Source organism: Saccopteryx leptura, chromosome 4, assembly GCF_036850995.1.
Source record: "Saccopteryx leptura isolate mSacLep1 chromosome 4, mSacLep1_pri_phased_curated, whole genome shotgun sequence".
In the NCBI taxonomy this organism is placed as follows: Eukaryota; Metazoa; Chordata; class Mammalia; order Chiroptera; family Emballonuridae; genus Saccopteryx; species Saccopteryx leptura.
The window spans coordinates 25379518-25406056 of NC_089506.1; the positions used below are offsets into that span (position 1 = coordinate 25379518).

At 38.4% G+C, this 26539-nt stretch overlaps 1 non-coding gene across 1 annotated transcript; it reads right to left on the reverse strand.

Moving 5' to 3' along the window:
* Positions 1 to 10566: 10566 nt before the first annotated feature.
* On the reverse strand, positions 10567 to 10642 carry TRNAS-GCU (transfer RNA serine (anticodon GCU)). Its single transcript has one exon. It is a non-coding gene; the product is annotated as a tRNA-Ser (tRNA).
* Between the last annotated feature and the right edge of the window lie 15897 nt (positions 10643 to 26539).

Sequence of the window (26539 nt, forward strand, 5' to 3'; positions counted from 1 at the left end):
CTTCCTCTCGGCCGCGTAGTATTCCATTGTGTATATGGACCACTGCTTTTTAATCCACTCATCCACTGACGGACACTTGGGCTATTTCCAGATCTTGGCTATTGTAAACAATGCAGTAATAAAATGGGGGTGCATTTCTTCTTTTGAATCAGTGATTTGGTATTCATAGGTTAAAAGTTCATCAATTTTGTTTACCTTTTCAAAGAACCAGCTCTTGGTTTCATTGATACTCTGTATTGTTGTTTTAGCCTCTATGTCATTTATTTCTGCTCTGATCTTTATTATTTCCTTCCTTCTACTTCCTCTGGGTTTTACTTGCTGTTCTTTTTCTAGTTCTTTTAGATGCAGGGTTAAATTGTTTATTTGAGCTTTTTCTAGCTTCTTAAGGTATGCTTGTAGTGCTATGAACTTCCCTCTCAGGACTGCTTTTACTGTGTCCCATAAATTTTGAGTTGTTGTATGCTTGTTTTTATTTGCTTCAAGGAAATTTTTGATTTCTTCCTTGATCTCATTGTTAACCCATTCATTATTCAATAACATGCTATTTAGTTTCCAAGTGTTTAAGTGTTTTTCAGTTTTTCTATTGTAGTTGATTTCTAGTTTCATGCCATTGTGATATGAGAAGATGCTTGATATGATTTCAATCTTCTTAAATTTGTTGAGACTCATTTTGTGTCTTAGCATGTGGTCTATCCTAGAGAACGTACCATGAGCACTTGAAAAGAATGTATATTCTGTTGCTTTCAGGTAAAAGGTTCTGTAGGTATCTATTAAATCCAGTTGATCTAGAATGGCTTTTAAGTCTGCTGTTTCTTTGTTAATTTTCTTTCTTGAGGATCTATCCAGTGATGTTAGTGGAGTATTAAAATCCCCTACTATTCTAGTATTGCTGTTGATCTTGCCCTTTATCCAAATCAAAATCTGCTTTATGTATTTAGGTGCTCCTATATTAGGTGCATAGATATTTATAATGGTTATATCTTCCCCTTGGATTGTTCCCTTTATCATTATGTACCTTCTTTATCCCTTCCTATAGCCTTTGTTTTAAAGTCAATTTTGTCTGATATAAGTATTGCAATCCCAGCTTTTTTTCATTTCCATTTGCATGAAATATTTTTTTCAATTCATTTACTTTCAGTCTATGTGTATCTTTTGTTTTGAGGTGTGTCTCTTGTAGGCAGCATATGTATGGGTCCTGTTTTATTATCCATGCAGCTACCCCATGTCTTTTGATTGGCTCATTTAATCCATTTAAATTTAAGGTTATTATTGATATGTAGTTGTTTATTACCATTTTATTCCTTAAAGCTGTATTCCTCTTTTGCTATGTTCTTTCCCCCACTTTGATCTGTTTACAACAGGCCCCTTAATATTTCTTGCAGTACTGATTGGATTATAATGAATTCCCTGTTTGTTTGTTTTTTGTTTGATTTGTCTGGGAAGCTTTTTATTTCTCCTTCAATTTTAAATGATAGCCTTGCTGGATAGAGAAGTCTTGGTTGTAGGCTCTTGTTTTGCATTACTTTGAATATTTCTTGCCGTTCCCTTCTGGCCTCTAATGTTTCTGTTGAGAAGTCAGATGTCAACCTTATGGGGGTTCCTCAGTAGGTAATAGACTGCTTTTCTCTTACAGCTTTTAGTATTCTTTCTTTATCTCTTAATTTTTGTATTTTAATTATGATGTGTCTTCATGGTGACCTTTTTGGGTTCATCCTTAATGGAACTCTCTGTGCTTCTTGAACTTGTGTGACTTTTCCCTTCATCAATTTAGGGAAGTTTTCAGCTATGATCTCTTCAATCAGATTCTCTATCTCTTGTTCTTTCTCTTCTCTTTCAGGAACCCCTATAATTTGGATGTTATTTCTCTTCATGTTGTCACAGAGCTTTCTTAGAGTTTCCTCAGATTTTGAGCCTCTTTCCTTTTTGCTGCTTTTCTTCCATGCTTTCGTTTATCTTATCCTCCAACTTGCTGGTTTGATCCTCAGCTTCATCCATCCTGCTTTTAATTCCTTCCACTATGATCTTCATTTCTGATATTGTATTTGTCATTTCTGACTGATTCTTTTTTATTATTTCAATGTCCTTTTTTATACTTGCTATCTCTTTATTTAGGTGCTTGTTATGTCCATCCACTGTTGCTCTAAGATCTTTGAACATCCTAACAATCATTATTTTAAACTCTGCATCAGGTAATTTGGTTATTTCTGACTCATTCAAGTCTTTTTCTGGGGATTTCTCTTGATTCACTTGGGTTACATTTTTCTGCCTTCCCATTTTGTCTGTGTATAAGAAGTGTGTAGCCACAGGAGTCTGATGGGGGTGGCCTCTGTGTTTCCTAGATGTGGTCTGTCTGTAGGCCCACCACTCCTTGCCTCTGTGGGTCCTGGAGCATTCTGGTATGGGCATTGCCAGCGCCAGCCCACTGCAGGGGTCATTGCGGTTTCCCCCTTGCCTCTATGGGCAGGACTGCGTTCACGTACCAGGGCTGCAAGCCTTGACTGGCAGGGCTTGGCATCTCCTCCCAGGGCAGGACTGTGCTTGTGTGCCTGGGCTGCAAGACCTCACAGCCCCCACCCCCACCTTTGCCCCGCCCTGCAGGTGGGACTGCGTTCACCTGCTTGGGCTGCAAGTCCTGGCCCCACAGGCAGGACTGCTCTCCTGCAACCAGGCTACAAACCTTGGCCCACCTCGGCCTTCGCCCTGCCCCCGTGGGCTGTGCTGTGCTCCCCCGCCCAGCTGCAAGTCTCAGCTGGTACCCCGGCTTTCGCTTTGCCCCTGCAGGCAGGACTGCAAGCAGGACCATGCTCACTTGCCGGGCTCACAGCTGCAGGTCCGGCACTTTCATGCGCTCCTTCCACCGCCAGGGCACCCTCAGCTTCCGCTCCCCCACCCCCCACCCCACACCCGCGGTGGGACTGCTTTCGAACCAGGAAATGAGGGGGGGTATTGCCAGATTTCCCAGGGGTTGAGGCCTTTATGTTATTCCAGGCACTGAACCTAGTTTTGGCCCTCATATGCCCATTATTTTCTGTTTTCAAGTAAGTATATTACAAATTAAACATCTTAAATATAGTCCTCTGTAACACATTTTAAAATTTCAAATTCCATCTTAACTTTCCTTTGCCTATATACCCAAAGTCATGTGCGCCATGTAGGTCAGAGAAATGAGTTTGAACAGCTTGCCAATTCTTATAAATGAAGCCATAAGCACAACTAAATCACTACTTTCTTCAAGAGAAGAGAAGAACTTGGAATCAACCCATGCTTCATAAACACTCATAGAATGTTAGTGATTGCTGTCAGCTACCAGTGCAATGGGAGGTCAACCTGAGCTGTCTTCGTATTTTATTCTACCCTGGAGTTTGTCTGTCTTTGCAGGTGACCTTCAGGTAAAAAAGATAACTAAACGGCCATTCTTTCATTCCCTAAATATAACTAAGCCTTGAGGCTTTTTAGACATGGCTGTTAGTATGTTCATTTTCTGTCATCTTAACATGTGAACAGCATAAGTTTAAATAACTTCTTTTACTTATAGCAAGAAAATGACCAGTAGTAGGAAAATGAATGAACAAATACCACAAAGAGAACGTTTATGAAAAGAGGAAGTGAGATACCCAGTAAATATATGGAAAATATTTAATTGTCAAGTAATAAAAATTTCCTGGGTAGAGCATTTTTTTTTAATTCACCAAATAGGTTGAGTTATAATAAAATAAATGATAAAGATCCACCTGGACAAAGATAGAGGAAAAGTTGCTCTATCATACATTAGTGGCAAAATGTAACTAGAAAAAAAATTAGAGGAAAATTTGGCAATCAGTATTGAAATCCTTAAAAGCATACGTATTTCTTAGCTCTCACAGGAGAGCCTGGTATTATGAATCCCCTAGTGCTACAAGAACACTCAGTGCCCAGATCCTGGTTACTGAATACAATTATCAGTTACAGGAATTGGGGTTCCTTGGAGAAATGATTGCTTGTAGAGTTGAACCTGGAACACACAAGAAAAGAAACCTGGAGTTTCTTGTAGTGCCAGAAAGTAAGAAAGGATAAACAAAACCACAGAAGCCAGACAAAGACAACTACTATGTGGCATCACTTACATGCGGAATCTAGGGAAGAAAAGTCAAACTCATAGACACAGAGTAGTAGCTTTGTGGTTACCAGGGGCTGGGGGTGGGGGGAATGGGGACAGACTGGTAAAAGAGTACAAACTTCCAGTTATAATATTAATCAGATCTGAGTATCAAATTTATGACATGATAACTATAGTTGATAACAATATATGTATAGTTGAAATTTGTTAAGAGAGTAGATCTTAAGTGTTCTCATCAAGAAAAAGAAAAGTAACTATGTGAGGTGATGCATGTGTTAATTAACTTGATGGTGGGAATAATCTCACAAACTGTATGCATATCAAATCATCATATTGTATACTTTAAATATATTACAATTTTATTGGTCAGTTATACCTCAGTGAAACTGGGGGTAGGGGGAATTGGAGCCAATTGGAAAGAGGACCAATGCTAGAACAGTATGAGGAACAAATAAATACTATACTTAATTATAACCCAAACAATAAAATAAACTGCTTTAGTTTTTATTTTTCAGTTAAATATAAATACATTAAATTAAAACTTCATTTTAAATAGCTACACTGATACATCTGCAAAATGGTCTACTTGGTCTATAATTATACTGTGTTTTGCACATAGGCATCCTTAACAGAGATTCCCACTGTCCAGCCAGCCTCCCTTCCCTCTTCTTCCTTAGGAATAGAACCCATAATCTATTCAGGATAGAAATGTGCCCCTTAAAAGATTCTATTTCCCGTCCTCCCCCTTGCAGCTGGGTGTGATCACACAACTGAGTTCTGGCCAGTGATGTGCAAAGCAGAATTGAATTATGGGCATTCCAGGAAGACTGCCTCAAGGGAGCCGACTCAGCTAAAATACACTCCTTTTGGCTCTTTCTCTCTTCCTCTTCCTTCTGGCTCCAGTGGTGCTGTGATGTGGAGATCCAGGAGTATTCCTGGATCAGGTGGTGACCTTGATGATTTAAGTGTGTACACCAAGCACACAGATAAAGGAGCCTGGGTCCTTGAATTCCTGAAGCTTCCATATCAGTCCTGCTCTGCTGACTTTCTGACTACTTGTACTCAATAGAGTAAATCTTTGTATGTTTAAGCGGGGTTACTTCAGGACTCCTGTTACACACAGCAACACCTAATCCTAACTGATACTGTATCTATTTAGAAATTCCTTGCTCTTCAATTAAGAAGAGGCTGATGTCTGCAAATTCTTAAAAGTGTGGCTAGAATAACTTTCAGATACACAAAAGACCTAATATTTAATATGATCATTATGAACACTAAGATTTTTCAAAGAAACTTAAAATTGTTCAGACAGTAAAAACAGATCATTCATGTGCGACATTTAATTCAGAATCTAGTCATACAAAGCACCCCATGAATGATGACTTCTAGATTGTTATTGTCAGCTAGTCCCACCCTCGGATTTGATTCTAAGAAAACAGAGATCCACAGAAGGGGAGCAGCACCCGGTCCAAATCACGTGGCCACACAGCAGTGCAGGCAGGACGAGGGCTCATGCCTCCTTCTCGCTTCAGTGACCTTCCCTCTCCTGAGTCCTTCTGCAAGGTAATGAGCTCCACCGAGAAGAAATAAAAAGTAAGTGTGTGTGAATCCATACTGATATCAATCAACAATCAAATGAGGAGAGAACATCTATTTCAGAACAATTTCAAACAATCCATGTACGAAACTACCCTTTTTAGGAGGAGGACCTTACTGTCCCTCCCACTTGAGAACAAATTATGGAAAAGGAAAAATAGTAACTTCACAGTGGAGAAATCTGACAGACACTACGCTGACCAAGTGGTTAAGATTAAGATCACTAGTGATAAGCCATGATGACATCATGTAACCTCTGATAAGATGTAATGAGAAGGGTACCTCACCTCTCCGGTATTTTCGCCCTAAACACAAAACCCCAATCTAATCATGAGAAATCATGAGACAAATCCAAAATAAGGGAGGGACATTCAAAAAAATTCTGGACAAATACCCCCCCCCCCAAAATATCAAGGTCTTGCAGCAAGGAAAGCCGAAGAAATTGTCACAGACCTGTGAGACAAAGGAGACGTGAGGACAAAAAGAAACATAGGATCCTAGACTGGATTCTGGAACAGAAAAGAACGTTAGTGGAAAGACTGGTGGAATCTAAATAAAGTCTATGGTTTAGTAAGTAAAAAAACAAACATAAAAATAAATGGATCCTGTGGGAACAATTATGGCATATGTCAGCCGCTCTCAAACTGGAACATACAACGGAATCACCTGGCTGGACTGTTCCAACCAGCTTGCTGGGCCTCACTCCCAGAATCTCGTTCAGCCTGTCTGGGGGCGGGGCCAAGAGGCGGAGTTCGCCTGTGTAAGTAGTTCCCAGCTGCTGCTGCTGCCACCGATCTGGAAATCACACACTAAGTCCTGACATACGCAGACATTTACTACAAGGATATTTACTGTTGCAATTATCTCTTGGAGTATATACTTTTTCTTTATTATCTCTTTCTTGTGAATGCTTTCTGATCTTTAAAAATGGTCTCAAAGGTTTCAAATACTTCTATAATATGTACGTATCACTTTTGTGAAAACAAAAATATAATTTTAAGTTAAAAGGCAGCTTTTTGTCACATGATGTTCTTAATATCAAGATGACATTGTTGTGATAAGGGCAGATGGGTGCACAAGAAATGCTATTGGTGTTTGCTTTGTAAAAATTAATATTCATTTTATTACAATGAAAAATTGAGGAGTCTAGTTTTCCTTTAAACTTAAGGTCATCCTAAAAATAGTATTATTATAGCTATATCTAGTAGCATTTAACAATCACTTCCAAGGGAACTTGGATTAATATTTTTATTTATTTACTTTTTGTGACAGAGATAGAGAGAGACAAAGAGAGACACACATAGGGACAAAGAGGAAAGGAGAGAGATGAGAAGCATCAATTCGTCATTGCGGCACCTTAGGTGTTCATTGATTGCTTTCTCATGTGTGCCTTGACTAGGGGGCTCCAGCAGAGTGAGTGACTTCTTGCTCAAGCCAGCAATCTTGGGTTCAAGCTAGTGAGCTGTGCTCAAACAAGATGAGCCCGTGCTCAAGCTGGTGACCTCGGTGTTTCAAACCTGGGTCCTACGCGTCTCAGTCCAATGTTCTATCCGCTGCACCACGGGCTGATTAATATTTTTACACTCACCTAAATATTCTACCCCATTTACAAACCTGAGTAAAATCTTTTAAAATATTTTAAACCTCATTTATAAATGCAATATAATAGATTCAATTTTCACATATTTTAAATAACTATTCAATAAGCAAAACTTTATCAGATACTTTAACATTGCATGTAACTCAAATTATACTTAAAAAATACAGAGAATCTCAAGTTCTTTAAAACATTGTACTATTTAAAAACTTAGCCAAAAACTCATACTTTTCAACTTAAAATTCCAAGCCTAAAATCAGTGATTTGGTTACATGTTTCACATTTTACTTGAAAGGCTAATCTTCCAGAATATCAAAATGTCAAATTCTTTTAAACATGACAATCATTTTAAATGCCAAAAAATAAAGATTATTTCTAAACTTAACATAAATAATCAGTTCTGTGGGTCTAATTTAATTCTTTCTATATGCACTGTTACAGGTTGATTTATGTTACCCCCAAACTAACCCACAGTGACTCTAAATGTGACCTTATTTGGAGACAGAGTCTTTACAGAGATGACCAATTTAAAACTGGAGGAGGGTGTCATACCATAAGAAGGCAGAGAGAATGCACTCTGCAGACCAAGTTGACTGCATCACAAGTTGGGAAGGGCTGATGAACTGAGAATTAATAACTGGAAGGAAAGAAGTTTGAGGAGATGAAAATAACTTCTCGCTGGGAGGAGTAAAATGTGTTAACAGGAAAATATCCTAGAGAAGTTAATATACTGTATTCATCCTGACTCACCATTAAAATCACTTTCCTTTAGGATACGTGACAGTGTCTAGCGGAGTCCACTGTTAGCATGTTCATAATCCCTGAGTATTTGAGCAAAAGAATTAGTTTTTCTGGCCATTAGTTGCCATATTTAAAAAATGAGGACAATAATTTTAGCAAACACTGTGCATCTCCCTACCCAACCCCTTATCACTTTAGAATGCACTATTTTCCAGGACTTAAGAGTGTATGCACCTTCAACTCTCTTCTTGAGGATTTTCTGTGGCTCCCAGGAGCAGTCTTCCCCTAAGAACTAATAGGAGTTAGTAGGCAGACAACCTAGCTAGCTCATCCAAACCCTGAGATGGAAACCCCCATGGATTGAGCCCCAGCTGTTCCCCATAATAATCTGCTCATCAATGTGCCTTTTACTGGCTCCTGGCTCCTCAGTAAGGGACAATTTACAAGATTGTGTCAGAGGGAGAAAGCTAAACTTGGATTTTTTTTTTTTTTTTTGGTGGGGGAAGCAGTCTCCTATTATGTAGTGGAAAGAACAGTGAATTTAGAGTCAGAAAACATGGATTGTAATCCTGGCTCTATCACGTATTAGATAAGTCCATTTAGAAAATGAACTTTGAATTTTAATATCTTACTTTATAAAATGGAGATAATAACTGATAATTAAGTAGGACAAGCCATGCAAAAGAGTCTAGGATATAGTAGGTACCCCCAAAAAACTAAATCTTGCCCAACTAGGCAGTGGTGCAGTGGATAGAGTATCAGCTTGGGATGCTGAGGACTCAGGTTCAAATCTCAAGGTCGCCGGCTTGAGCACAGGCTCACCAGCTTGAGTGTGGGGTTGCTGGCTTGATCATAGAATCATAGACATGACCCCATAGTTGCTGGCTTGAAGCGCAAGGAGTCATGCACTCTGCTGTAGCCCTCCCCCCCACCCCATCAAGGCACATATGAGAAAGCAATCAATGAACAACTAAGGTGCTGCAACAAATAATTAATGCTTCTCATCTCTCTCCTTTCCTATCTGTCTGTCCCTATCTGTCCCTCTCTCTGTCTCTGTCACACACACACAAAAATACTAATTCTCCTCTTTGCTCATATATTCATGTTAATAATACATTGTTGGAAAGACAGCTCAATGCCAAAGATTGATAAAAGGCTTTTCATCAGTCTGTAGTCTGTCTCATATTTGACTCCAATCTTGGCCTCAGCATATGATCTTGGATCAAGTACTCAAAAAAAAAAAAAAAAATAGTAGTAGCTTTTCCCTTTCTGCCAAAACTATAAGTATAAAGGCCCTAGAATTAAAGAAATGAGGAAATCTTACCTCAACAAACAGATGTCCAGATGTTTATGATATACTCAGAATTATAATGTGAATGTTAAATATTATGTAACATGGCTCCCACCCATCCCTCTAAATCCCCTCTCCAATTAAAAGCTCAATTACTTTAAAATTGTGGGAAATTTATAGATAAACTATTAGACCATAAATCCATTGCAGTTGGTTAGTGTAAATTTGAATCTTAGCTTCCATAGGTCAGTCTTCTAAAACAAATTTGTCAAGTGAACTTTATGATCAATCAACTGTACTTGATAATGTGGCATCAGCCATTGCCATACTATGCATGCATGCATGCACACACACACACACACACACACACACACACACACGTGTACTTTTACTTATTTAGCATGTATACAACTGTTCCTCAGTTTTTGTCGGTCACTTTAGCTCCAAAGAATCAAAGAACTTTGCCCAATTAACCAGAACTTAATGATATTGGTGATTTATCCCCTTTGAAGACAGAATTATTATTAATGTTGATTGTTTTTCTTTTTGGAGAGAGAGAGAGAAAGGAGGGGGACAGACAGGGACACACCGACAAGAAGGGGGAGAGATGAGAAGCATCAACTCATAGTTGCAACACTTTAGTTGTTCATTGATTGCTTTCTCATATATGACTTGACCAAGGGGCTACAGCAGACTGAGTGACCCCTTGCTCAAGCCAGCAACCTTTTGGCTCAAGCAAGCGACCATGGGATCATGACTATATTCCATGCTCAAGTTCGTGAGCCTGTGCTCAAGCAGCAACTTCAGAGTTTTGAACCTGGGTCCTCAGCATCCCAGGTCGATTATCTATCTTCTGTGCCACCACCTGGTCAGGCTTATTAAGCTTGAATTTTAAAATGATCCATTTACTAAGATTGGTGGCTCTTTTAATTCTTTTTTTTTTTTTTTTTTTTTTTTTTGTATTTTTCTGAAGCTGGAAACGGGGAGGCAGTCAGACAGACTCCCGCATGTGCTCGACCAGGATCCCCCCCCAGCATGCCCACCAGGGGGCGATGCTCTGCCCATCCGGGGTGTCGCTCTGTTGCAACCAGAGCCACTCTAGCACCTGAGGCAGAGGCCATGGAACCATCCCCAGCCCCCGGGCCATCTTTGCTCCAATGTAGCCTTGGCTGCGGGAGGGGAAGAGAGAGACAGAGAGGAAGGAGAGGGGGAGGGATGGAGAAGCAGATGGGCGCTTCTCCTGTGTGCCCTGGCCAGGAATCAAACCCAGGACTTCCGCACAGCAGGCTGACGCTCTACCACTGAGCCAACCGGCCAGGGCCTCTTTTAATTCTTTATAGTGTGATCTCAAGCTTTAAGGTGCTCTCAAATGTAAATTCTTTTGTAAAGGCTTCTTTATCAAAACACCTTGGTCTGGCATAAGAACAGGTATATAGATCAATGGAACAGGACAAAGAATCCAGAAATAAACCCACACTTTTATGGACAACTGATATTTGACAAGGGAGGTAATAGCATACAATGGAGTAAAGACAGCCTCTTCAACAAATGATGTTGGGAAAATTGAACTGAAAAAAAATGAAACTAGACCACCAACTTATACCATTCACAAAAATAAACTCAAAATGGATAAAAGACTTAAATGTAAGCCGTGAAACCATAAGCATCTTAGAAGAAAACATAGGCAGTAAACTGTCTGACATCTCTCACAGCAATATATTTGCTGAATTATCTCCACGAGCAAGAGAAATAAAGGACAGGATAAACAAATGGGACTATATCAAACTAAAAAGCTTCTGCATAGCTAAAGACAATATGAACAAAATAAAAAGACTGCACAGTGGGAGAACATATTTGACAATACATCTGATAAGGGGTTAATAACCAAAATTTATGAAGAACTTATAAAACTCAACACCAGGAAGATAAACAATTCAATCAAAAAATGAGCAAAAGAAATGAATAGACACTTCTCCAAAGAGGACATACAGATGGCCAATAGGCATATGAAAAAATGTTCAACATCACTAATCATTAGAGAAATGCAAATTAAACCACAATGAGATATCACCTCACACCAGTCAGAATGGCGCTCATCAACAAAACAACACAGTAAGTGCTGGCGAGGATATGGAGAAAAGGGAACCCTCCTGCATTGCTGGTGGGAATGCAGACTGGTACAGCCACTACGGAAAACAGTATGGAGATTCCTCAAAAAATTAAAAATAGAACTGCCTTTTGACCCAGCTATCCCACTTTTAGGAATATACCCCAACACCACAGCACTGTTTCAAAAGGAGAAATGCACACCCATGTTTATGGTAGCATTGTTCACAATAATGAAGACCTGGAAACAGCCCAAGTGTCCGTCAGTGGACGAGTGGATTAAAAAGCAGTGGCACATACACACAATGGAATACTATGGGCCCATGAAAAAGAAGGAAATCTTACCTTTTGCAACAACATGGCTAGACCTGGAAACTATTATGTTAAGTGAAATAAGCCAGGCAGAAAAAAAAAAATATCATATGACCTCACTCATTTGAGGAATCCAATGAACAATATGAACTGAGGAAAGGAATTGAGACAGAGGAGAGATCAAAGGGACCAGAGGAAAAGAGCACAGAGGGAAAGGGGATGATAGGATGGGATAAACCTGAAGGGAAGTGGGGAGGGCACTATGGAGAGGGAGGTAAAGGAGATGTTGAGGGGAATACGGGGGAGGGGGGATGCATTCAGGGCAACACTAGAATCTATGTAAACATAATAAATTAAAATCAATTAAAAAATTTAAAAAAAAGACTTCTTTAACTCTACCAAGTAGGTGGTTACTATCCTCAGACCTAGATGACTTTCTTATTACTGATATAACCTTTCTTATATGTGGGATTGTCATTTATCGGTGACTTTTGGAAGAATAAGCCCTTCAAGGGTTTCAGTCATGTCTTAATTCACCTGTGTCTCTCAACACTTGTTATCACATCTGGTACACAGCAACTGCCCAATAACAGTTGTTAATTGAGTAAGACATACATTCCCTTATGCTTTGTTATGATCTTCCCAATTTTCTGGCAAGGGGGATAGTCTCACAAGACTTGAGGCTTTATGTTTAAGGATTTTGGTATTGAAACTTTTGTTTTACTTAATAAAATAAAAAAGCAAGATAACATTTGATGGTGAACTTGCTGATAGCCAGTGTCTAAAATTAGGCAAGTATCAGCTTTGTACAGTGTCTCCTACTTTCTCCCTACTGTTCAGCCATTCCAGCAGTCAAACAGATGCTTGTGCAACAGTCTAGGTGCATGCATGGTCTTAACACTTCCTGAAGTTAAGCTAGACATCAGGAATGAGAAGCTGTGTATCTTTCCTAAGGCCAGCCTTATCAATATATTGTCCTGCTTGTTATGTTTCCATCAACTCATACCAGTGGGAATTTAAAGGCAAACTCTCACTGAACTACCTCATCAGATGAAGACTGTCATGACAAAGACACGCCTGCACTGAGCAGAATATGTGTGGTGGAAATGTGTGGGTGAATAAAACTCTGAGACCGATCAGTCTTGCTACAATGCAAGCCATTGAACAGTCCCAAATGACTGAACCATAATACAGTCAGCACTGTCAGAGTGGCACATTTCCATTCGTGTCAAGGTAGCACCAAGGGTAAATTAGCTCCCACAAGAAAGAGAATAGAAATAACTTCTTAAACACTTTTCTTAAAACCCTGAACTTGACTGCTTCGATCACAGACATCTGTGTTATTTGCTGACTTTAGTACTGATGATTTTGCATTCATTCAGTAAGAAGTCAGAATTACTTTACAAATATTCTCTTTAAAACTGACACTGCTGTTGGAAAATAAATGCATGGTTAATTGCATTTTGTTCATTTTTTTTCTAGTTGGGATCATAAGCCATTGAGTTTGATTTACCTAGAAAGTACAGTGATATAATAATCTGATAAAATGACTGCAAACAAGGCAGTTAATTTTCTTCACAAACATTGTAGAAATTCTACATTACAGTCTACAATACAAATTAAGTATCTCTATTCAAATGCTGCCACTTCCAGCACTGAGACTTGGATAGCCTCAGTGGTAGAAGGGCTTCATTCATTCTTTGGTTTTTTAGAAAAAGCCAAGAGGCCTGCAGAGCCAGTTCAGTCCAGTGAATGCAGTGGACAGCCGCACTGCCAAACAGAGGTGGGGGGGGGGATTAAAAAGTGATTTCTTTTTATTCATACTTTCTAGTTTGGCAGTAAATTAGTTCTTCACATCAAGATTCTCACAGAAGTTTGTACACTTATGCCTAAGCCATCATTCGGCAAGAGAACATGGAAATGGAATTTATTGTTTGGAAGAGCCTGTCTTGCCTGCAATGAGGACCTTGACTCATGGGGAGTCTACCCCCAGATTTTTAGAGATGCACCATTAGAAATGTGCTGCATTGGGCTGTCTGCTGTCAATCCCTGCTCCTTCCGATTAGCCTGCTTTTTGCACAAAGAACTGTTTCTCAGTGTTCTGTTTCTGTTTAGGAAATGATCGTGGATACCAGCTGACTCGTTAACATACCCGTTAACAATGGCTCACATTTCCAAGCTTCCATCAGATGCACCACCATCCTTTCTTCCTTCCCAAGCTTAACTGCCATCTCTACCTAGTCCTACACAAATGTTTGTAGTTCCCATCAGGGCCAAGCTTCCAATTAGATGAGGTGACCCATTATGTAGTGTGGTGTCAGGCAGGTCCAGTGAGGGCTGCAGTCCCCACATATACACTTGGAGGCAGCCTACTACTTTTTCTTTTTCTTTTTTTTCAGATGAGGGGAGAGGAGATAGTGAGGTGGACAAGCGTCCTGATTGAGATCCACCCGGAAACCCCGTCTGGGATTGATGCTCAGTACTGAGGTATTTTAGTGCCCGAGGATGACATGCCAGACCAACCGAACTATCTTCAATGCCCAGGGCCATGCTTGAACCAGTCAAGCCGCTGGTTATAAGAGAGAAAGAGGGAAAGAAGGGGGAGAGGATAGTTGCTTCTCTTATGTGCCCTGACCAGGAATCAAACTTGGGACGTTCATATGCCAGGCCAACACTCTTATCCACTGAACCACCAGCCAGGGTCCAACCTGCTATTTCATTATTACCATTTCTTTCTTCAGTTTCAGATTTTTGATGTTGTTAACGGCTGCTCCTTCCCTAAGGAATATGTCTGTCACACTGTTAGCAATTTGCATTTCAGTGTGAAGAATTTTTCCAAGAGCAGGTAAAATAGACCAAGATCCATGAAGGCCTTCAGGTAAATGAAGATGCCACCACTACATACAGGGTGTGTGTGTGTGTGTGTGTTTTCAGGTTTTCAAAAACAAAACCAACTTATTTTCCAACTTACACAAAAATCCAAAGATGATTAATTTCAATAAAATAATTCATGTAAACCAGAGTTGCAGGGCACAGTCTGTAAACGAGATTGCTCTTTTATTTATGTCTAGAGGGAGGAGTATTTGACCACAGTGTTGTCATCTGTTATCTGTGTGTGTCTAGTAATCAGCCTGGATTTTCAAGTATTATACTGAATTTCAAATATTCTGTCACATTTTCCCTATGAATATACTCCTATCTTTGAAACTACTTGTCCAGGTTGTAGGTAGAGAATATGTGGAATATGCCAAGCCTACACTTAGGGTAGCCCTTGGAGTTAGATTACCTCCTCAGGGAGGCACACCACATGGGGAAGTTTGCCGGGTTATTATAAAGTCCGAGTGAAAGAAGTATTCTTTACTAGAATGTCATACAATTGGTCTATCTTTTCTTCCCCGCTTCTTCTCCTAGAGAAGAGTTCTAGGAACCCTGTGCCATGTTGTTTCCTAAAATCAAACTTCTCTGTCCTTAAACTTTATCGAGAATCATGTTCCGAAAAGGTCTGAGGTCATTTCTATGCTGCCATCGATCTCATTTCAATCAGAAACAGTCTCTCCTTTCTGAAACTCTACTGGTTTCACTCTCCTTATAATTCACAATAGGTATAACACTTCACATTCACAAACGCAGGTGTGTAAATATGTGAGTTTTAACACCAAACTTAATGTAGCTTGTAAGTGCTCATTTCCACCAATTTGCAAAAACTTGATCATATCAATTCAAAGTCATTAACTCACTTCCAACTAAACACTGCATCTTTCTGTGCCCACTGAATCAATCCTGAAGTTTCTCTACTTTTCTGCCATTGTCCCTGGATGTTATATAAATTGCAAGGTGGCTAACTTATTCTGACTTCTTTTCCTGGGATCTTCTGAGGGCTCTCTGACCCACCTGCCACACTGTGTTCTCTGTGACCATTACTGAGAGGTAGTTCTGTCACCTGGTCTTGGGCATCCATTTTTGATTCTGCAACATCTGTTGTGGTTGGTTACTTGAGGCCCTAGACCAGGGGTCCCCAAACTTTTTACACAGGGGGCCAGTTCTCTGTCCCTCAGACCGTTGAAGGGCCGGACTATAAAAAAAAAACTATGACTAAATCCCTATGAACACTGCACATACCTTATTTTAAAGTAAAAAAACAAAACAGGAACAAATACAATATTTAAAATAAAAAACAAGTAAATTTAAATCAACAAACTGACCAGTATTTCAATGGGAACTATGCTCCTCTCACTGACCACCAATGAAGGAGGTGCCCCTTCCAGAAGTGCGGCGGGGGCCAGATAAATGGCCTCAGGGGGCCGCATGTGACCCGTGGGCCGTAGTTTGGGGACCCCTGCCCTAGACTATACCCCAAAAGACATTCTGCATCACCTCAGCCTTACAGAAAGACACTTCTTGTTCCTCCTTGGGGGTTGGGGGATTATTAGCAACACCACTGACTTTTCCACCTCACATTGGGGGGCTCACATCGATGTTCTGCTTCCCAAAAGCCTCCCTCAACTTCCGTTAGACTTGGCTGTGTTCTCCAAGGCCAGTAGTTCCCCAGGCTACGCCCTGAGAGGCCAGGATATATGCCTTCTCTTCTAGGACCTAGGGTGTCCATCAATTTTTCTCTAACCCACCTTTGAGTGTGGATTCATCCTAAGGCACCAACCAGTGATTCCCGACACCCTGATTGCTCCTTCCTCCTTTGGATGAACCTTTGTGTCTCGGGGGCAGGAAACTGCTCCTCTTGGATCATTATTCATACATAGTTCCCTTCTCCATGGTTAATGACAGAAATGCTCTGCTATGAGTCTGCCCTGGCTGTCAGCCTTTCAGAGATTAATATACCTTGTTATTTTTCAATCAAAAATTACAACCCATATTGGAGGAAGACTTGCATTGGAGCCATTTCAGCTATTTCCAAAAATGCTGACCTGGTGTTGGAAACCCAGTAACAATTTCTTTGTTTCTGGCTCATTCTGGCCTCCCCTAGGGTGGCACAGAGGAAAGAGAGTTTTGGTTTTCCTGGGGGCTGCCAGAAGGCGAAACATTCTCTTCCCCTCCTCACTATTGTGCCTTTTTCCAGAGTTCATTTCCATAAAAGTCATCACAAAATGAATCACTTCCTCATCTTTTTTTATTTTTTAACATGCATTGCTTGCTACATTTATTAATTTATCAAGGTCACTTAATTTAAGGATTACAGCCCTGGGGGAGACAAAATGCTTTGGACGATTAGGAGATGATTTGATTCAGATGACTGCACTAGCAGACCATTCATTAGTGAAGATTGTCTCAAGAAGAAGAAGAAAACCAGGGACTTTATAGGGGCAGGTAAAATAGCAGAGTCATAAGATCAGAGAAGAGAGTGGAGGCTCTTATCTTAGAATATGTGAGGGCAGGGTCATCCTTCCTTCTTAGCCATTTCCTAGAACATAAAGAACAGTGCCTTAAATTTTAACATTGTCAGTTCCCTTTTTTATTCAAGAAGAATAGCCTTCTTCTTCATCCTATCAGATTATTCAAAAAGTATGAAAAAACACCTTTCGCAGTATTTTAGTAAAGCAGATTGATGTAAACACAAGCTCTTCCTGAGAATCTTATAAACTCATCAAACCTTAGCTAGCTTTGACCATGGTAGTTACAGTATCCTTTCTTTGAGCTTTCTGTAGCCGCTCAGGGTTTTGTCCTGCTGGATTTGTCCTATCAGTCATTCTATCTTAGATCAAAATCACTGTCTTTTTCTTTCACAGAAACACGTCCTGCACATGCTGCATACAAAGTTGCACCGTCCTGCTATGACTGCTCCTGGTGTGTGAGTGACTCCCATTTCACAGAGGAAACTAGGAAGCAGCTTATTGTGGACTGTGACACACCAGTACCTTTCCACAGATAAGCTGAGCTTATGAGTGTCCACTTCACAGCTTCCTGTAGCCATACCACCACCCGACAGAATAACTTCTCAAAGTGGTAAAAATGAGCATGTTCATGGACTCAAATATACAGTCTCCCTGTAACATAGAATATCAGAAGCAAAAGTACATAATCTTAAAATTATGGTTATATATTAATGTTTTGGTATTTCATCTTATTTTGAAATAATCAATGGATATGTTAACTTAATTTAGTGTAAATCTAAGGTTTTAAGTTTCTTAAACATCTTAAAAATTAACTTCCTGCTGACATACTATAAAACATAATTACTGTTGAAATAAAGTTTGTTATTATAATGACTTCACTTGGTTAAACACGAATTTATATTTTTTATAATTTTAAACATTAAGTCTTAAGCATTATTAATACTAGTTTAATCAATCAGTAAACCTGTATTAGTTCATGCAGAACATTCCAAGTAAAATAAAAACCTGTGTATATATTAGTCTTAACCCTAATAAATCAGAGATACATTGCTGTTTTTATTAAACCAAAAATATTAAACTAGTTTTACTGCCAAAGCTTTGACTAAATTATGTGAATTTGACTTTCTGAAACATACCCATGGTTTCTGTAAACATAATTTTTAAATCTAGCACACTGGAAAGTATTTAAGACTCAATTTTCTTAATTTCTGGGAATTATAGGAATATTCAATTTATGTAAGTGCTAATTTATCATTAAGCCATCAGAATAGAGTCCCTTTAAGAAACTGTATAATCTAATTTAGTAATACCATCTTGAGATAAAGAAATATTACACACTCATACAATGAAAGGTGAAAGCCTTTCTAAATTAGATTCATAATCATGCGGGCATAGATAGATCTTATATGTAGTTTCAGTTCTAAAATTTCAACCATGAGTCAAACATGAACACCTAATTACAAAACTCGCTGGTCCACTTCAAAAAGTTGTTCTTTTCACATTGGGTATGGCTCTTTAATTTATCTGAGCTCAATCTAGACAGGCAGACAAATAAACCAAAAAGACTGACAAGCCAGATTACCTGTTTCACACCCCCAAAATGACCTCTATATATCATTTATCCCTTTACAGAGGTCACCAAATGCTCAGACCATAAAATCAAAAGAAGCCAGAACCAGAATCCAAATGACTACTCAGGAAATAGCAAAGTCAAATCCTTGCCACGCTGCCAGTGGTAAGGTTATGAGCAGGCATAAGGGGTCGACTCACTGCTGGGGCTTCAGACCACAGTCAGGACCGAAGCTTAAGGAGGTTCCAGATTCCTCTAGTCCTGGGTAGGATAAATGAAGATCTGAAAACAGGGGGTGAGCTTGTCCAAGACATGGCACCCACACTGTGCAAGATACATGTACTGTAAAATCAAGGAGATGATTGTATTTAGACTATTGCCACAGGGATAACATTCATGAATGAGGAACATCTCAAAGATCAGCCCGAAAGTTCAGGGTTTATAGGAACAAGTAAATGAAAGAGTCAAGAAGGACAGGAAGGCTTGTGGGATTCACAGAAGATGCCCTGAAAATTCAGGGTTTATAGGGACAAGTAAATGAAAGAATCAAGATGGACAGGAAGGCTTGTGGGATTCACAGAAGATGCCATCCTTAGCTTGGAATATGCGAGGACGGTGTGGTCCCTTGTATTATAGTTAGCCACTTCCCAGAACAGAAGGGAGTAGGGAGATTTCTTAACTGTCAAAGCCCAGGGCTCAGATAAAGTTCAGCACTGTCACCCTCTCACCTTCTAGTGGGTCTCAAGTGGTCTGGGGGTTTAGTTGTTGGGGTACGGACAAGGAGGCAGAGCTGTATAATTTGGAAATGTTATTCAGGTGATTTTGATTACTTTATCTCCCAAATGAAAATCTCTTACACTGTAAATTCCTTAAGGTCAGCAATTACATAGTATATCCCTTTGGAACATTGGGAAGAAGTTATTTAATTTCTCTCAGCAACTCTCTCCTACTCGGCAAAATGAAGAGGCTGTAGACAGGGACAGTGATGTTCATTGCATATTTACCCATAAAAAGCAAAAGACTGGAAATGCATGCCAGTGGGGAAATGAATAAATAAAATGCTTCCTATTCACACATGGGATATAATAGGGCAGTTTAATATATTAATTTGATTTACATACATCATCACAAAGAGATTTTAATTTATGAGGCTAAAAAAAAGAAACATAGAGATTGATACCAGCAGTTCATCAATTATGTAAAATTAAACTCACAATACAGAAACAATACTATATATACTATATGCATGTGTGTGTGTGTGTGTGTGTGTGTGTGTGTGTGAGTGTGTGAGTCCCTTGCCACGTGGCCATTGGGTATTTGGAATGCAGCTAATCCAAATTGAGATGTTCTATAAGTATAAACTATATACTGATTTTAAGACTTGATATTTAAAAAGGAAGTAAAACTAGCTCTTTTAGACTGTTTTGATGTTGATTACTTGTCAAAATTATATTTTGAATATATTTGGTAATTTAGAATATATTATCAGTATGATTTTTCACTTGTTTCTTTTTACTTTTTAAAATGTGGCTACTAGACATTTGAAATTCCATGTGTAGCTCAACTATATTTCTAGGGAACAGTGCCTGGCTAGAGGTTTATATCTCAAACTCAGCCCATTGTTTACCTGCAGGAAAAAGGGAAGAAAGTGTAGAACTTGAGATATTTAACAGGGTCTTTGTTTCAGTAAGGATTAAATGTATTGAAGAAACACAGACTAGAAACAAATATGAACAAAGTGTTGACAGTTGCTAATTCTGAAGTGTAAGAATAGAGATAATTGTTATATCATGTTGTATCTTTGTAATGTCTCAAAAGAAAAAAAATCAGTTTTTGGACTTAACAGTCTGAAAAAACTTGCATAGCTCCCACTTCCATATTTGACTAGATAAAATGAATAGTGCACTAGAGTTTATTGAAAGTTAGCTATATCGCCTTTAAAAAAGCGATAAAAGTCATCTGCTTTTTGTGTATCTCAGTTTTCTTTTTAATGAAGTGAGTGGTTTGGGAAACATGATATGTTCTTTACATACATATCATGGGCTGAGTATAGCAAGTGTGTGATAAATTATTGCTAAGAAGCTTGTATTTATCAAAACAAATACTTATAGTAGCCATAACATTGAACTACTGTACTCTGTGTAACTAATCTGATGGGTTTGTTTTGGAAATTTGTTAAATTTTTGTCTTAATCATGAGGAAAATAATGGGTCCTTTTTCATTTGTTTTTCTATAAATAAATTTGCATTCAACTTGCATCAGGAAAACTCAGTACAACAATAGAGTATTGTGCAAAATTTGATGATCTGTGGTGTTACAATCTACAATGCTTCTGATAGTACTTAGGTGTAAAAGGTGTAAATATGTATGCAGTCTTTCAGAATGCTGGGAAGGGTCCTCTCTATGTTCTCCATAAAGTATTATGGTATGGATAAATATTTGAAAAGACATGTTAAACTAACATACATTTGACTAAGAAATACAGGACTAAATAGTATTATTGTCTAGTATTGCTTAAACATTCTCTTTCAAAACATAAGTAGATTCTCTTCATATACAATAATTTCTTTTCTTTTTATTAAATTTATTGGGGTGACACTGGTTAACAAAATTATATGTTTTAGGTGCACAATTCTACAACACATCATCTGTATACTATATTGTGTATTCACCCCACAAGTTAAGTCTTCATCCATCACCATTTATGTACTGGGGATACATTCCTCCACCTCACCACACCTCCAATTTATGTGGAACCACAAAAGACCCATATAATAGCATCAGCAATCTGAGAAAGAACAAAATTGGAGAAATGACATTACCTGATATTAAACTATACCACAAGGCCATGATAATAAAAAAAAGCATGGTACTAATATAAAAACAGGCATATAGATCAATGGATCAGAATAGAGAGCCCAGAAATAAACCCACACCTTTAAAGGAGACAAGAATACACAGGGAGTAAAGACAATCTATTCAATAAAAGGTGTTGGTAATATTGGACAGATACATGCAAAAAAAAAACCCAAAATAAAACTAGACCACCTTCTTACACAATACAAAAGAATAATTAACTTTTTACAATACATTTTTTTAAGCTACAGCTTCATACCTAAGTGAGAGAGAGAAAAATGACTCCTACTTCTGTTGCTTTTTTGACCTTATATTTCCTAACTCATTGGTTTCTCTTGTTTTTATTTCTTCCTTTCTCTTTAATGAGTATTGGTACTGAGTTACTACTCAAAGATATTCAAATATGAAAGCCAGACAAGGGTAAAAACTTTAGATAAAACCCATATTCTAATAAGTTTTATCAACATATGTTCAAAGGAGATTATACAGTAAGATCTAGAATCTGTTTTTTGAGCAGATCATGCAGACAGCAAAGAATAACCTCTTGTTCAGAGCTCTAAAAATAATTTATCATCTTAACAGAAAATCAAATTCTAGTAAATATAATATATGACAGTAAAGAGTACACAGAAAATTTTTTTCTTATGGATAAACCCATCATAATTGATCCAACTTAATAGAAATTTTAGCACATTTTATTGTTTCTTTTAGACTCAGGTATTATAAATCAAGGGAAATAAACATATTTTTTTCTGTACTCTTCTATACCTTTCTGTATCCGTGTATGGTTTGTTTTTCACTATCCTCTGAGATTTTAAATTCTGGAAAACTCTTATTATTATTATTAATTATTATTATTATTATTATTGTATTTTTCTGAAGTGAGAAGCAAGGAGGTAGAAAGACAGACTACTACAAGCGCCTGACCGGTATCCACCTGGCATGCCCACCAGGGGGCGATGCTCTGCCCATCTGGGGGGTTGATTCCATTGCAACCAGAGCCATTCTAGTGCCTGAGACAGAGGCCATGGAGCCATCCTCAACCCCAGGTCCAACTTTGCTCCAATGGAGCCTTGGCTGTGGGAAGAGAAGAGAGAGATAGAGAGGAAGGAGAGGGAGAAGGGTGGGGAAGCAGCTGGGCACTTCTCCTGTGTGCCCTGGCTGAGAATCAAACCCAAGACTTCCACATGCCAGGCCAATGCTCTACCACTGAGCCAACCGGCCAGGGTCAAACACTTTTTATCTTGATAAACAAAAACACAGTCTATGACTTTGCCTCTATATTCATACCTCTCTGCCTCCATTGTGCTCAGAATAGACTCAAATCTCATAGCAATTATAACTTTCTCAAAGTAACTAATGTCTATTTCACAGAGAAAACTGGGAGGTAAACAAGTAGGAACTATCTGTCATAACAAGCATTGTAGTAGATTTAGAAAAGTTCATGCATACACATAAAACAATTTTCTACAGCCCACCTACTTCCTTTCTACAGATTCTTGCAATTTGTTTGTTAATGTGACCCAAAGAGATAGGTGGCTCACCTCATGTAAAATAGAAGTAAAGGTATGAAAACTTAAAATTACACTAAATCATCCATGTTTAAAAATTTAGTCATCTTAAAACTCTATATATGTCCAATGATTATTCATTAATTAACTCAATTTAATCTTAGTCCAAAGTTTAAATTATGTAAAAGTTTTGTATTATGCTCAAATTGATACATTCTAAAATATGACTACTGGTGGTACAAAATGTTTTTCAGAATAAAGACTCAAATCAATTGAACACAAATTAATATATATTTTCATAGTCTTAACTACTATGTAGTGTATCATTGGTTTTTCTTGATAAATATTCCAATATAAAACATTTAGAAAGTTTAGATTAACTACTTTTTTATGAGAATACAAACTTTAATCAAAATTTTAAAATGTACTTTTGTATTCCAAGCTGATTAAATTTGAGGAAACACATAGCTGATTTATTTATTTTTTATACTCAAATTATAAAACCAAAGACTTATCTTAACTATGTGAATTTGTATTATTATATCAGAATATTCTTGAGCTAATTGTATCTGTAAATTTGTTTTTCTTAAAAGTCTAACACATCTAAAATTTTACAAGTTCAATATTTTCATTTTTTTTCTATTTTGGAAATATTATCTCTATCAATATGAGCAGAGCCCCTTTAATTTAAGATTCATTATAATCTAGTTTATTAAACCCTTTAAAGGTAAGGAAACAGGTGATACTAAACAATAAGAATTAAAGATCTTCCTGAATTACAGATGTACACACATAGAGTTTATTGTTTATGCCATAAGTCAAAGTAAACACAAATGCAGGAATTCACTGTCCAGATCTCTAAGAGCATTTCTCTTCCTCAGTGGACACAAAATTCTTCATTGATTTGAGCTCCACTGTTAGATAAACGGACAAACTGCCAATGGGTTGGACTCCATGTTGTTTTTAACAGTGAAAAGATGTGTGTCATTCATCTAATTTGTACTACCAGGGTTTTGTTTAACATAATTCTTTGTCTCCCATATTTTCTGAAAACTAGTAGTCATAGCTAGATATTTGATCAGGTTCAGTTTTGATTTATTGGCAGGAATTCATCATAAGTTAAATTGTGTACTTCCATCAGGATGTACCATTTCTCTCTCTCTCTCTCTATTTGATGCTATAATTGATCAGTGGGTTCAGATGTTGTTAGCCTGAAACTTTCATTATTAAGCTCCCTTTCAGCTTTTAATCTAATGATTTTAGGTTGATGATCAATGCCTAGATACATTATTTCATTAAGGATTGCAAAGTGGTGACACTCTATCATACCTCCATGATTTATTAGCTGGACTGCTTCTACTAGGGAAAGGGGTTTTTTTTGAATAAAGAGGTGACATAATCAAAATTGTGCTTTAGGAAAATAAATCTGATATTGATACAAAAGATGAGTAGGAAGGTGAGATACTGGGGAAGAAGATAGAATTCAAATTCCTGGGTTGTCTCAGTGAGAGGTAATGGGTGCTCTGAACAAAGTGATAATGGGAAAGAGGGAAATGGCAAAAAAAAAAAAAGCACTGTGTGAAACTGGAGCTGCCGACTGCTGACCTGTGAGAAGGGGATCAAAGAACCTGGTGTCTGGGGAGATGCTGGTGCCACTGAGGGGGAAAGAGGACTAGAGGTTTGGAGGAGAGAAAGGAGAGGATGGATGTTATTGTGTCTGTTTTCATCTCTTTGTTAATAGACGCATCCTCTCCCTGCTGCACTTTCTGTTGCTCTGGGAGTCTGGATTTTAAGAGCTTCACAGTGATTGTCAAGTCCCTTAGGGACCTCCTTTATGATCTAATATTTCTCACCATCTGGACGTGGAAAGATTTTTCCTGACATTTATCTAGAATTTTTTATTCTCTACTTTTTCTTTTCTGAGCTGCAAATGCAATTATTTCAAGGGTTTACAGCAAGGCATTTTGATCTTTTTAAGTTTGAGGGACCGCTGTGATGACTCAGCTAATTTGGAATTCAGAAGGTTGTCTCTGAGGGTCTTTTAAAAACATAAGCAAGGGCATTTTATTCTATTTCATTGCCCCTACTTAACCTTTTTTTTCTACCCCTTTAAAAGATTCTTTTCCCTCCTGCATTCTTCAATTACTGAGCTGTCACTTCCAAGCCTGGCCTCCTGCTGGAGTAACCTATATGGACAGTGTGCTGTTCTCTGGGTCTCTGCTCATAAATCACTCTCCCAGTGTCTAATCATATATGTTCCTATTCTTTTAACTTCCTTGAGTTAATCTATATTGTTCTGGTCTCAGTGTGCCCAGGCCTGTATTCAGGATTCCAGAGCAAACTTATCAAAAACACTTAAGAGAGAGAGAGAAAGAGAGTTTTCTCCCTTTTTGATGCATTTAGTCACCATTCCATGGACCTCTGTTGCGTTGCCTGCCAATCCACTGATTCCTCAGTGTTGATCAATGTTTTCCCCTGATTCTGGGAGAGTCACATTTAACCTTGGAGTATAGAATTCAGAAATAAAGAAACATTTTACTTCTGCTTTATTCTGGTTGTACTATTCCTGGCTTAAGCCAGTAAGTTCAGAGAAACATCATTTCAGTTCATATCACAACGTAAGTAATAGACTTTCTCTTAAACACTTTATAAAATTGAATTTTTCAGTGGAACTTTTAAAAATTACAATAAAGAAGCTGGATATATAAAACAATCTCATGTAGAGACTTTCTTGAAAAACAAAAAACAATGAATAGTATCAATAACTTCTTAATTAATCTCCCAAATTTTTGCATCCTGAATTTTCTTTCAATGTCATGGGAGTGTGGGATGCCCAGCTTTCATTTCTAAATATGTTCAAAGAAAAGAAAAAAAATCCAAAATGGAGTAAGAGTATCAAATTATGCCAGTGAGTGGGATTTTTAAAAACTAAAAGACAGAGCACAAGATGAATTGGTCACCTGCCTTCCCTGGGACATGCCTCTTTTCTGAGAAGAGAACGTATCAATAGCTTTGTGGATGCAGTTTACCTGGTAGTCCAGTCAGAGCAGGGACCCTGTCCTCCGGGCCTGACCGCCAGCAGAGAAAGGCAGTCAGTGAGAAAAAGCCTTTATATTTGGAGCTGGTCCAGGACTCCGAAGTGAGTGGGACTGATGCCACATATTTCACGATTCTTCAAACTCCAAAGAAGCAATTGGTAGATCACAATATCCATCCTTTGGGAAACTCTAAAATAGACTGAGTGACCTCTGAAAAAACTGCAACCACCTCCTCTATCTAACGCGAGGGCTCTCTAAGAGAAGCTTGACCATCCATAGTAGTGTGCATAGGAAAGCTCGACCTGTGGGACCTCTCACGTAGCAGCTAGCCCCACTTGGCTTCTGGGATGGAGATGCAGCCACTGTGTTCTCTCTTTCCTGTATGAGACAATGAACATGTTGGAATGTGTCAGACCATCCACTGAAAACGGAGTCAGGTTTTCTGCACCCCGGTCCCAGTGAGGTCACCACAGAGGT